Genomic DNA, 9,522 nt, shown 5'->3' with positions numbered 1-9,522 from the left:
TTTAGGAACCAAAACCAGGCCCGTGCTGACATCTGATGGTTGTGTGGTGATAACTGATTGTGAACTCAACTACATATGTAAACAATCAAACGTGTCAGAGACTGGTGAGTTGTCACGTAGAAAGTAAGACCTCCTCCCGGGATCCTTTGATGAAAGGATCCTTTGATGGGATAGGAGTACCTCGAGAGGTTCCAGAACATTTCAAAGCTAGGAATCAGATCGCAGTTGAGTTTGAATCAAGTATTTTTTGGTGGTCAACAATTAATAAAAACGTAGATTGGATAAATTATATTTACTATAACCAGCAAAGATTTATAAACCACACTCGTGATGCAATAAAGGGATTAGCTGAGCAGACAGTGGCAACTAGCTTAATGACATGGCAGAATAGAATAGCTTTAGATATGCTTTTGGCTGAGCGGGGCGGAGATTGTGTTCTGTTTGGATCTATGTGCTGTATTTTCATCCTCAAACAATATAGCACCGGACGGGTCAGTGACAAAAGAGCTTCAGGGGAGTAACTACGCTGGTGAACGAACTGGCTGAGAACTCTGGTATTGATAGCTCCATAAACGGTTGGTTTGATAACATATTTGATAAATGGAAAACTATTGTTATAACTATTCTGGGTGAAGTTATAGCTTCTATGGGTATACTTGTTCTTTGTGGATGTTGTCTTATTTCCTGTGTCTGAGGTTTGGTGAGAAAGGAGATGGAGAAGGTGATTTCCCAACAGATGGTGAGATATGGCCCAATCCTGGACTCCGACCTAAGGAATTGAGGATATGACCTACCAGGCTTGGTGGAGTGACACTAGAGGGTGTCTAAAGGGGGCCAAAATATACTTCTCTGTTTGTGTTTTATGTTTTAATAGTCTTATGTTTTGTGTTCTATTAATCCTGTGTTTTATGCTTTATTAATCAAGTTAACCATGTCAATGTTTGTCTTTCCTTATGTGATGGTTTGAAGTTCCTTGGTGACTGGTAACAATTTGCAAGTTGGGTGTAGATGGACTGAGGGTTTTAATTTTTTTGTATCATTATGGCCTATTAATAAAAGTGTGATTTTTTGTTTGTATTGTATTATAATGAATGACAATCTGTGTTTTCTTATTTTTTGAATCACACCTTATTAGGTGTGAAAAGGGGGATTATTGGGGATTTATTATTCTCCTAAATTGATGGGATGACTAACTTAGAAAGAATGCATTCTTGACTGGGCTAATGTAGGTTGTGACACCTGGCAGGCTGTGATTGATGTGAAGAGCTGTTTTAGGGGGTAAAATGAGATAAGGATTGTGTCTCCAAATGCTAGACTATACTGGTTCTTTGTGATCTGTGAGCCTTCCTTGGACATAGGAATGGTGTCTAAGGGAGCTGGCTCTTCTCACTATGACAGGTTGTTATGATGAACGTATACCTGGTAACAGAAGAGGCTGGCAACAGGGGTGCATCAACGGATTGGCTGAGTAAAGTTTAAACCACACTCAGTCCTTTACTCTAATTGGCCAGCAGAGAAGTGGGAAATTCTCTTTGTCAGAGTATTTGAGTATTGAATCTGCAACAATGTTTTAGTTCTCTGGGGTGCCCTGCGAGGTATCTCAGAGAGCCCGTATATACGAAACATCATATTTACCATTGAAGGTTTTTGCATTAATTAAAATAACTAGTATATCTTAGAAGTCGTGTTGACCTCTTTTGTTCCTAATACCAGATTTGAATTGACGCGACTTTGACAGTGGTAACATAAAAAACTAAACCCAGCCCTGAAACGATACGTAGGCTGAAAATAATGTATACATCATATCATAGGAAAACATACCGCATTCACATGGATTTGCACGAAGTGGGCAGTTCGGATTTGTCACGTCAAGCCCAAATATATAATACTTTGACTAAAACGATGACTTACTGACTAAAATCGTTGTGCAACATCATGGGCAACCTCTGGCCATCATCTCTAGCTAAAACAAGTGGATTTCTACTGGTGTGGGCGTTTAACACAGTTTTTGACGATTTTAGTGAATAAGGCTGTGAACGGCATTGTAATGTCACAATCATGGCAGTCAAATGACATACACTGTAGCTACACCCATGTCCATTCACATGCAAGTTAGCATGTACAATGGGGAGAACAAGTATTTCATATTTTAATTACTTAAAAATCATACAATGTTATTTTCTGGATTTTTGTTTTAGATTCAGTCTCTCACAGTTGAAGTGTACCTATGATAAAAACTACAGACCTCTACATGCTTTGTAAGTAGGAAAACCTGCAAAATCGGCAGTGTATCAAATACTTGTTCTCCCCACTGTATGTATAGGTATGTATGTGGTGTTGAAATCGGAACTTTACATTCACTTTAGCCAAATACATTTAAACTCAGTTTTTCACAATTCCTGACATTTAATCCTAGTAGAAATTCCCTGTCTTAGGTCAGTTAGGATCACCTCTTTTTTTTAAGAATGTGAAATGTCAGAATAATAGTAGAGAGAATGATTTATTTCATCACATTCCCAGTGGGTCAGAAGTTTACATACACTCAATTAGTATTTGGTAGCATTGCCTTTAAATTGTTTAACTTGGGTCAAACGTTTCGGGTAGCCTTCCACAAGCTTCCCACAATAAGTTGGGTGAATTTTGGCCCATTCCTCCTGACAGAGCTGGTGTAAATGAGTCAGGTTTGTAGGCCTCCTTGCTCGCACACACTTTTTCAGTTCTGCCCACACATTTTCTATAGGATTAAGGTCAGGGCTTTGTGATGACCACTCCAATACCTTGACTTTGTTGTCCTTAAGCCATTTTGCCACAACTTTGGAAGTATGCTTGGGGTCATTGTCCATTTGGAAGACCCATTTGCGACCAAGCTTTAACTTCCAGACTGATGTCTTGAGATGTTGCTTCAATATATCCACATAATTTTCCTTCCTCATGATGCCATCTATTTTGTGAAGTGCACCAGTCCCTCCTGCAGCAAAGCACCCCAACAGCATGATGCTGCCACCCCCGTTCTTCACGGTTGGGATGGTGTTCTTCGTCTTGCAAGCGCCCCCCTTTTTCCTCCAAACATAACGACGGTCATTATGGCCAAACAGTTCAATTTTTGTTTCATCAGACCAGAGGGCATTTCTACAAAAAGTACGATCTTTGCCCCCATGTGCAGTTGCAAACCGTAGTCTGGCTTTTTTATGGAGGTTTTGGAGCAGTTGCTACTTCCTTGCTGAGCGGCCTTTCAGGTTATGTCGATATAGGACTCGTTTTACTGTGGATATAGATAATTTTGTACCTATTTCCTCCAGCATCCTCACAAAGTCCTTTGCTGTTGATCTGGGATTGATTTGCACTTTTTGCACCAAAGTACATCCAATCTCTAGGAGACAGAACGCGTCTCCTTCCTGAGCGGTATGACGGCTGTGTGGTCCCATGGTGTTTATACTTGCGTTCTATTGTTTGTACACATGAACGTGGTACCTTCAGGCATTTGGAAACTGCTCCCAAGGATGAACCAGACTTGTGGAGGTCTACCATTTTTTTTCTGAGGTCTTGGCTGATTTCTTTAGATTTTCCCATGATGTCAAGCAAAGAGGCACTGAGTTTGAAGGTAGGCCTTGAAATACATCCACAGGTACACCTCCAATTGACTCAAATGATGTCAATTAGCCTATCAGAAGCTTCTAAAGCCATGATATCATTTTCTGGAATTTCCCAAGCTGTTTAAAGGCACAGTCAACTTAGTGTATGTAAACGTCTGACCCACTGGAATTGTGATACAGTGAATTATAAGTGAAATAATCTGTCTGTAAACAATTGTTGGAAAAATTACTTGTGTCATGCACAAAGTAGATGTCCTAACCGACTTGCCAAAACTATAGTTTGTTAACAAGACATTTGTGGAGTGGTTGAAAAATGAGTTTTAATGACTCCAACCTAAGTGTATGTAAACTTCTGACTTCAACTGTAAGTATAGTTGACTTGTGGCTGACCTTTAGTCAATGTCATGCCAATTTCATAATATCCCGTGAAGAGCAATGCTGTCACATTATTAAACAATGCAGATGATGAAGTCATGGCTGATCTTGTGGAACACACACCCTGAGGGTACAGTGTTTCACTGAAGTCATGCCCCTCGCTCTGTTTCTTCATTCACCTGGATGTGCAGTGTGTTAAAGTAAAGCCGTGAGGCAGAGCAGGCTTAGTTCAAACACACATAAACACACGCATGCACTTCCTTTACAACTTTCCATGACATCTCTGTGCCAACTGTTTTCTGACATTCCTACCCTATCATACCCCATTCACCCAGTTCCCTTAAATGCACCCCCTCTCTTCCTACTCCCTCCCACTCCTCCCCCGCCAGCTCACTGCACTTTGACTTTGTCTCTCCCTCTCCTCTGTGTTGTGAGTCCTCTCAGTGGGAGCCAAGTGACCATGCACAGACAACAGTGACTTGTTTCTGATGTGTATGAAAGGAGCCCTTTGATAAAGCCCAGCCAGGATCCACACAGCACAGCACAGGATAATAAATCAGAGAGCCAAACCCAACTGGATAGACAGGAGGACTGTGACTGTGTGTATGTACTGTTTCTTTTTATTTTATTGTTTTACTCTTTCTTTGACTTGGTCCAGTTTTCTCTTAAAAGAATCCGACCCTTAACATCTTGTCTTTCTTACTCCTTTTTTTATATATGTATTTTTTACTCCGGTTTGTTCAGTCTGTCCTCCCTGTGGACCTCTGAAGCTCTCTCTCTCTCTCTGAAATGTATTTTGGGATCTTTGTTTTTCTTGAGGTGAAAAAACTACAAAGGTTTAGTGCATTGAGCTGTGTTTGGTTGGTTGTAGCTGATGCCTGGCCTCAGAGGAGACAGGGGTTATGGTCTCCTCTCCTGACCCCAGCCAGCCAGGAGTTAAAACATCTCTGGGTAAACGCAGGCTACAGGGCTAAGGCCATGACCAGCATTTCACTCATTCAATTTTAAAAGCTTTCTGAACCCTCTCCTCCTCCTGTCATAGAACGCAGTGGTCTAAGGCACTGCATCGCAGTGCTAACTGTGCCACTAGAGATCCTGGTTCGAATCCAGGCTCTGTCGCAGCCGGCCGCGACCGGGAGACTCATGGGCGGCGCACAATTGGCCCAGCGTCGTCCAGGGTAGGGGAGGGAATGGCCGGCAGGGATGTAGCTCAGTTGATAGAGCATGGCGTTTGCAACGCCAGGGTTGTGGGTTTGATTCCCACGGGGGGGCAGTATAAAAAAAAAATATGTATTCACTAACTGTAAGTCGCTCTGGATAAGAGCGTCTGCTAAATGACTAAAATGTAAATGTAATAGAAACAAACCTGAAAGCATGTTTCAAACTTTCTTGTTTTGTCGGCTACTTTGACGATTGGCACCAAATCAACGTAAGAAACCACTCATAAGCCTTTCACACACTAAACAACCTTGTTTATAACCACCATTAATTAAACATCAGGTTTAACTTCTCTCTCACATGGTGCTAGTTGCAGAGCAGTGTGGTGATTCCAGCACCCCCTTCCACTGAACAGCTCCATAGGATAGGGGATAGGGGAAAGGCTTAACTGAGCTGTGAGCCTCCCGCAATGTTTTTCCTAATTATCTTTTCTAAACCAACCAGGTCTGATTGCTGAAACAATGTCCCTTTTAGGATTGTCAATTTTTTCAATGTTATTGTATTTATCCTTTTTAACCAAGGAAGTCACATTGAGATTGACATCTATTTTTCAAGTGAGCCATTCGTTTCCTAATGTATAATATTTCAGCCATTCTAGTCACGAGTGTTAAGAATACTGAGATAAGGAAAAAAGGACTTCGACATGGAGCTAAGTGAATTATCCTCATGGTATTACAAGGGGGAGGAGAAGGTTTAGCCTTTTAAGTGTTTGTTCCAAAGCCCTAGAGAGTTCTCACACGCTGAGAGTAAGCAGTATGAAGTGTATTGCTGCTTAACCCTCAATGTTCTGTCACTTCAATACAAGACATTTCCTTCCATTCAATGACAAATCAATCCCCATAAAATGGTGACCCTGATTTTCATTGGCTCCGTCCGCCCTACTTACTTCCCAACCAACCAACCAACCAACCAACCAACCAAAGCCAACCTACTCCACTGAGATGCCTCAACTCCCACAGCTTCCATCTACTTCTCTCCTGTTCTTTAATTTCTTTCTGTCGCCCTCTCTCCTGCCTGTCTTCCTCTCTCTCTCTCATCTCTACCTCTGTGTGTTTGTTCTATGTGCTGTGAAATGATCTCTCAGTGGTTGAGAGATGTAGAGATTTGGGGCACTGACAACAGACTAACTGGCAGGTACTGCCGGCAGGTGCCTAAAACAAACAATCCCACTAAGCAAACCCAGAAAGCAATTTAGGTATTGTGTGCTTCCTCATATGGACAAACTCCATGACAATTATAAGGCTTAACACATACTGGGCAAATATACACCCGACCGAGTCAGACACACACCTGGTCTTCTGTGAGTTATCTGGGTTGTGTGTTGTGTCTGTGGATGGACTCGCCCTGTATGATGAATTAGAGAGCCAACTGGTTATGCCATAACACCGCAATTGCTGTTTAATGATGATAAAGAGACAGAAGTGGTCTGTTATAATTGCTGACACGTCAAGCCTAGTGGTGACAAATGTTCAGTTATCCTGGTGTGCATTGATCCATCTCAATCTTCCATGAAAGCATGCCCAAACCTTGCAAACAAAACCAAAGCCCTCCATCTGTAGGAGGTTTACATCATGTTTCACAATGCTGGCCCTCATCACTACACAACAACAACAACTTCAATAAAAGCTGAATAACAGCACTCAAGGATATTAGCCCAATTGTTTGCCATGACTAATTACTTTGCACATCCCTGGTAAAGCCTAGTAGATTTGTATAAGATACAGACTCACTCAGCCTTATGAGTTACAGTTGAAATCAGAAGTTTACATACACCTTAGCCAAATACATTTAAACTCAGTTTTTCACAATTCCTGACATTGTCTGTAAACAATTGTTGGAAAAATTACTTGTGTCATGCACAAAGTAGATGTCCTAACCGACTTGCCAAAACTATAGTTTGTTAACAAGAAATGTGTGGAGTGGTTGAAAAACAAGTTTTAATGACTCCAACCTAAGTGTATGTAAACTTCCGACTTCAACTGTATGTTAAATAAATCCAGACATAACTGAATTGACCTCCTCTACAAAGACATAATCCATAGGAGGAGAACTGTGTATGTTGACTATTTTCTAATGTTGTCATTTCCCTCCATATTTATCATTCATCACTCTGAAAGATGAAAATGTCAAATATATGACATTACTGCTGCGCAGAGATCTTCCCCCCATCAAACGGGTCGCTTAATTTAATAAAACCATGAAATCAATAGCTAAAAAAAGATACCAATAAGAAACGGTGTCAGAGCATTGAGGTGGAGAAGTGCGGTTATTGACCCTGCGAGAGGGCAAAAAGTGGAATACAATGTCAATGACACATAAACCATGGAAGTCACCTCCCCAGTGACCTTTAACCCTGTCATTTGCCCCAAATACAATCTCCCCCAGGAGGAGGCTGTCTGCCAGGAAAGACAAGAAAGTGATGGCACCCCCAACCCATCCAACAGTAGAGTTAGGATTTGTGCTACTAGTATGTACTGTTGGCTCATCTGTTGGTATTTGGCATTATCCTCCTTAATTAACACCATACACATTTTAATTATTTAGAGTCTAAGATGTTGGGGGAGGGGATTATAAGATGATGTATGGAATTGTTTTAAGATGGTCAAATATTTGATTTAGAATCTTAGGACCCCTTTAGGTACAGTATAAAAAAAATATATGTAAAAAAAGTATTTGATAAAATATTGATTTTGGCCTTTACTACTAAAGCCCATAGAAACACATTGAATAACACATTCATAAAGTGTGTCAAAAAATAGTACAGTCAAAAAATAAATCATAAGAAACAAGGTTTTGAAGTGTCTGTCCTAAATCTAGGAGATATTGAAAAAATCTGGTACCGGTTACCTTCAGATGAGCAAAACAGAGAACACCAGTGTGTTTGTGAGAATCTCCCCTTTCCACTGTTGGGTCCCTGTCACGATCGTCGGTAAGAGAGGAGGACCAAGGCGCAGCGTTGCAGGCAAACATACTCTTTATTTAGTGATATACGACAAAATAAACAAAACGATAACGTGACAGTTCACGGTCTAACACAAACCAACTCGAAACAAGATCCCACAACTAATGTGGGAAAACAGCCTCTATAAGTATGGCTCCCAATCAGAGACAACCAGCCACAGCTGACACTTGTTGCCTCTGATTGGGAACCACTCTGGCCAACACAGAAATACCATACCTAGACTCCCGACATAGAAAAACAACACATAGATCTACACACCCTGGCTCAACATAACAGTGTCCCCAGAGCCAGGGCGTGACAGTCCCATTAGTTTGTAGCCCAAACGGTTCGGATGCTACCAAACAGAAGTTGGCACATCGACGGTACCGACTTCAGACGAGTCTCCTGAAACAGAGAACACCATCGTGTTCGCGAGAGTCTCCCCTTTCCACAGATTGGTCACAATAGTTTTGTAGGTCAAACCGTTCGGACGCTACAGACGTTTTCGTGAGAAGACCGATTTTCAGGTTGTCTCATTGTCTGACAAACACCACTCTATCTCTGTCACCTTTCACAGCAGATGCGGAAGTGCAACACTGGTGGATGTGGTGGATTGAGACGCATCTAATGCAAAAAAACATGTCTCTAGCTTAAACTGACGGATTCTGATTATTTTCTTTGCGTCAATCTACTCTAGGGGGTTAAAAGCTGTCAGTGTATTTAAGCATATGTGTAAAAAACAGGGTAATTATTATGTTTTGTTTCAGTGTGTGTGTGTGGATACACCAGATAGAAAATGTAGAAAGAATATACATTTCTGGCACCCACCTCCAGGAAAATGCAGCTCCCTTTCCCTGCGCTCCATCTTTATTTTTAGAGGCTGGAGGCTGATGAGAGAGAGAATGAGAGAGGGAGAGGATCAAAAGTGGAAGGAAGAAGTGAGGAGTGAGAGAGAGAGGAAAGAGAGAGGGAGAGGAAAGCAAGGAGAGAGAGAGAGAGAGAGAGAGAGAGAGAGAGAGAGAGAGAGAGAGAGAGAGAGAGAGAGAGAGAGAGAGAGAGAGAGAGAGAGAGATGAGAGAGAGAGAGAGAGAGAGAGAGAGGTGAGAGAGAGAGGGTGAGAGAGAGAGAGGGTGAGAGAGAGAGAGGGTGAAGAGAGAGAGAGAGAGAGAGAGAGAGAGAGAGAGAGAGAGAGAGAGAGAGAGAGAGAGAGAGAGAGAAACAGCATCAAAAGTGGAAGGAAGGAGTGAGGAGTCAGTGTAAAAAAGAGGAAAGAGAGAGGGAGATGGAGAGAGTTTGTTGACTCCTCACTGGCTCAGAGGGAGTGTAGTGTGGTATAAAGTAATGTGATGTGATGAGAGCCCTTCTGAATGAGACAGAGAGGGAAGGGGACGGTGT

The sequence above is a fragment of the Coregonus clupeaformis genome, chromosome 35 (genome assembly GCF_020615455.1).
Source record: "Coregonus clupeaformis isolate EN_2021a chromosome 35, ASM2061545v1, whole genome shotgun sequence".
NCBI classification, from domain to species: domain Eukaryota; kingdom Metazoa; phylum Chordata; class Actinopteri; order Salmoniformes; family Salmonidae; genus Coregonus; species Coregonus clupeaformis.
Note: the sequence above shows the minus strand (reverse complement) of the source record.